General features: G+C 40.2%; 1 protein-coding gene across 8 annotated transcripts in view; it reads right to left on the reverse strand.

Annotated features, from left to right (window-relative positions):
* LOC119574567 (UNC93-like protein MFSD11) overlaps positions 1-5000 on the reverse strand; it is a gene marked incomplete at its 3' end in the record, with an annotated part of 37229 nt that overhangs the window by 11222 nt on the left and 21007 nt on the right. The window contains 1 exon segment of one of the 8 annotated variants that reach the window (XM_037921849.1): positions 4746-4764. 8 annotated transcript variants of the gene reach the window in all.

Raw genomic sequence — 5000 nt, forward strand, 5'->3', positions numbered from 1 at the left:
ACCTGGAGAACGCAGACAAAAGAGAGCACGTGAGGCTGCATACTCACAGGGTCGCTCAACCCTTTTCCAGTCCAACAAACATCACTAACTCTGGATATTCAAACGCAAAAATACACGGGAACACACAAACACATGGGTACATACAAACATACAAGCACACTGACATACACGTTACACACAAGCACACAGACACACAAGCCCACAGACAGACACAGTTACACACCAGCTCACAGGTACACACAAACACAAGGGTGCACACAAGGCGAATGGGTCGACATGACCTCCCCCCACCCCTTACCGATTTGAAATTCACGTCTACCTTGCCAGGTCTTCTACAATCTATACTTCGAGGAGCCTATGAGTGGGACACACATCTCGCCTACACTATTTCTTATTTAAAATATGTTCGAAACTAATTAATTTTCATCATTTTACAAGTTTCTTTACGATTACACGAATGAATGCTGTAATTGCTGACACCTGTTCACGGAATATACTAACTCACATAGGTGAGATTTGTGACGTAGTCTGTATTCATGTACGAATGTATGTATTTACATACATACATACATGCTCACACACATATATATACATCATATACATATACATTATATAAATATATATATATATATATATATATATATATATATATATGTATATATATATATATATATTTATATATAACACATATGCATACATACACGCACGTATGCACACACACATACATACACACACACACACACACACACACACACACACACACACACACAACACACAACATAAACACACACACACACACACACACACACACACACACACACACACACACACACACACACACACACACACACATATATATATATATATATATATATATATATATATATATATATACTTTTATATATGTATATATATAATATATTCATTTATTAAAGACAAACATACCCATACATATACATTGAACAACCCTATACAACAAACAATGCTCATAAAATATCACACTAGAAAACCGAACAATATCTCGCTTTTAATTCCGAATATATGTCTCTAGTCCACATACTTATCTTTTAAGCAATAAAGAAATTGCTGTATAAGTCATATTTCACGGCCCAACCCATAAAAACGCACAGCTTAACCCGAATGATGCAACACACACGCACGCCTTGTATATATGTTAACGCACAGACGTATTTTCCTTGGTATCAAAACACACTTTTGACTCTATATTCAGTCAAGTGGAGAAAAGGACGGATCAATTTAGTTTATGATTGATCACATACGTTATACTCTGATTATATATGTTAAAAGAGAAAGTAAACGATAGTCATTCATATTTCTGTTCTACAGAAGTTGATCAGATCTTACTAACATTCTTTAAAGGTATATACTCGCATTACGTCAACCGTCTGGAGATAGCGCTAGAAAAGGTACGTATAAAGCAATAACGTACTGATTAATTTCACAGTGGGCCAGGTTGGTATATAGTAGTAGGAGAGGCGAGGTGGGAATTAAATGCAACGTTCGTTAGGATAAATGTCAGACATTAATATTCATCAGGGCAATTTGAATACGTTCGAGGGATGATTTTAAGATATGTAAATGTACTCTATAGCCATAGACACTGACACAAGCAGCGAGGAACCCAATTATAACATTATAGCGGTGTCTGATAAGAAATATTATCTCTATTATTAGAGTAGTCCTCAAAACATTTTAGACACAATATCTCTACAGCGAAATACGTTCCATTCGGTCTTTGCATTTGAAAGTACATAATTATTTGAAAGTACATAAGCAAGCTTTTCACTCTCTAAGAGGCATCCACCGTCAAAAAACAATTAGACCGCAGTCTGATGACCAACATCTTTACGTCAAAAAGTGTTCGAAGCCCATGCTACAAGCTCCAGTGACCAGGCCATGGTCGGCTCCTGTTTTTGTCAAGTGATTGTGGTCTTGTGAGGCAAACTAGTAATGGTCTTCTGCAAAACAATCATCCGTGGCCTTTTCGATTGCAGACTACCAGAATCATAAATCAACGGTCAGCCTTCGTTCAGAGAAATGCAAAATCAATTGTCTGGTTTTGTTGGATGCATTGGTTCTCCGGTTAGAAAGCATTGGACACATTGCTGCCTGGATTTTTAAAAATCTGCAGGCAAGAACAAGATCGGTGAACAAGTATAAAGAGATAAAAAAAAATCAAATATGAAAGTGCTGCACAGTTTCTATCTGTGTCGATATCCTGAGGAAACCCAACCTAGTTATTACTATTGCACATACCGCACGTCTGAATACATTCTCATATGAGGTGACGCAAATCTAAAGCAAACATAAAAAATATAAGAAGGCAAAAGGACCATACAGACACACATGCTTAATAACACATACCTACACGTGGCAGTGCATGTACAGGTGCAGTGAACATGCCTGCGCAGGTACATAATACGCAGACACGCACAAGACGAAAAACAGAAAAACGTCGAGACTTGGAATCAAGTTCAACTTTAAGAATATGAAAAAAACGGACGATCTAATGTGCTAACAAAGAGGCGACGAACGAGTTCAAGAATCCTGCCCAAGTGACACCACGTCTCAAAAGCCCTCCGGCTTGGACACAGAGGCTGGGAGAGAGGGGGGAGAGGAGGAGGAAAATGGGACGGGGGGTGGATGTTTGGAGAGGATAGGTGAAAAGAAGTGCGGAGAAGGGAGGAGAAAGGAGAAAGGAGAGAGGAGAAAGGAGAGAGAGATGGGCGCGAGGAGTGAAAGAGGAAGACAGAAAAGACACACACACACACACACACACACACACACACACACACACACACACACACACACACACACATATATATATATATATATAATAATAAATATGTATGTGTGTGTGTGTGTGTGTGTGTGTGTGTGTGTGTGTGTGTGTGTGTGTGTGTGTGTGTGTGTGTGTGTGTGTGTGTGTGTGTGTATGTGTGTGTGTGTGTGCGCGCGCGCGTGTGTGTATGCGCACACACACAACATAAATATATAAATACACTGAAAAGCAAATATGCTTTGGAGTTGGCGAGGAAAGTGAAAGCGAAAAGAAACTAGAAGAGAGTGTGAGGGAAAGTTGTGGAGACATGACAGAGGCGGAGACAGCGTGGCACAGAAAATGATCGAGAAATACAGATAAACTATATAGATCATGGGAAACCGCTAACCTAATATAGACAGATCTGGGGTGACAATTTTATTCCCTACGCTGGACCAAATGACTAAACATCTATTAAAAGTTCGCAATGTACTCTGAACAATATTATTGCAAAATATGAGAGGTGGATCAGTCTACTCTCGAGCTCGATGAAAGCTTATTAAAAAACAGAATTAAGTGCTTATTTACCTTCAGTCAGTGCGAAGTTACACCCTTTAAACCACAATTAATTAATGAAACCGTCTTTATCTGAATTCCATGAGAATTTAATCTAAAGGAAACCAAATCTTATAAAGACACAAAGTATGAATGAAGCAACATAAAAAAACCCTGATATTGACACACTAACAAAGAGACATGTACGCAGGAATGGTACAGAAATAGGCGTTTTTGATAGAGCAAAAAATGGGAAATCGGCTTAATAAAGTACAAATAAATGGCAGAATCAATCATCTCCATCATATTACGAATAGATCATCCACCTGAAGAGACGTATCATGTTCGTCGAGGAGCATACGTTATAAGCCTCATAATAATACGTAAAAATATCAAACAAACGCAACATTACGACTGAAAAGGCCACAAGGATTGCTCCCTGACTCGAACCTAACGCCCTCTGCCCGTGCTGGCGCTCAGGTCCTTCAGTCCTTTGGGGTAGATTACATGTATATTTTCTGAGAACAAGGAGGTATGCACGTAATTCTTGTTTAATAGAAATATTGAGCTCGAACAGTTGCCTACAGTGCATCGGGTAAAGGTCGCTGCTATACTAATTCATGCAGTATTTTTGTGTATATTTTGTGTATTGTTTCTATGGTGAATAGAAAATCAATACCAATATCAATCACAACTCAAAACACCAGAGCACAAATCACATTCTCACGCGCCTACTATAACATGTAGCATCAATGCCTTGATAAATAAGGAATAGGTTTCGATACCAATTCAGAAAGACTCAATGCTAACAACAAAATGTTTTTCACAAACAAAAAGCAAATATCACAGCGTGTATGAGAGGTAATGCAGGGTTAAGCCCAGAAACTAAGCCGTTAATTCACATAAAAAAATGTAATGGCTGCCTTTTCGAAGGAATTTCAAACAGAGGAAAGAGCTACGCAGAACAATGAAAATAAACGAAACAAAAACAAAACACTCCAAAACCGAGCAAGTCATGACCTATTTGCTGTTTAGTATTCGAGACCTGAACGACGCGACTGGTTACGATTCCTTCTCTAACAGACTGCTCCTACTGCTTTTTTTTGAGATGACGTTAATTTATAATTAAAAAGAGGATGGCGATCACACAGATCTCTACGTGCGAGAACACGACCACCGGGCACTTCGGAGTAAATATTATTGTTACACTTAATTTGGCCGTGTGCATTGCCCGCCATGCATAACTTATGCTCTTGCACTCCGAATAGCCGTGAGCTTCACTTCCTTCACCGCCAGGGCTCCGTCCCCTCTCGCGCCAGACTGTCACAATAGGGCACGACTTCACACATGGTTCACTTCCGGGGATGGCCGTGCCCACGTGTCCTGCCCGCAGCCGCCGTGCACTTACACGCGCCCGGGCAACCTGCGCCTTTCAACACTCGGCACGGACTGGAAACGAGAGAGAAAGCAGGAGGCTGGCGGAAGAGGCTGAATGTAGTCGGTGCAGGAGGGCCGCCTTCACACTGCGTTTCGGGGGATTCGAGGCAAAAACTGCCGTCACGATGTCCCAGGGCGAGGCCGAGAAGAATGAAAGCTAAATGTCATGCGAGCTGACCAGGTTCTATGTTGCATAAATTGGCTGGTGTAAAAGTTATTACGAAAA

This window comes from Penaeus monodon, chromosome 6, assembly GCF_015228065.2.
Source record: "Penaeus monodon isolate SGIC_2016 chromosome 6, NSTDA_Pmon_1, whole genome shotgun sequence".
NCBI classification, from domain to species: Eukaryota; Metazoa; Arthropoda; class Malacostraca; order Decapoda; family Penaeidae; genus Penaeus; species Penaeus monodon.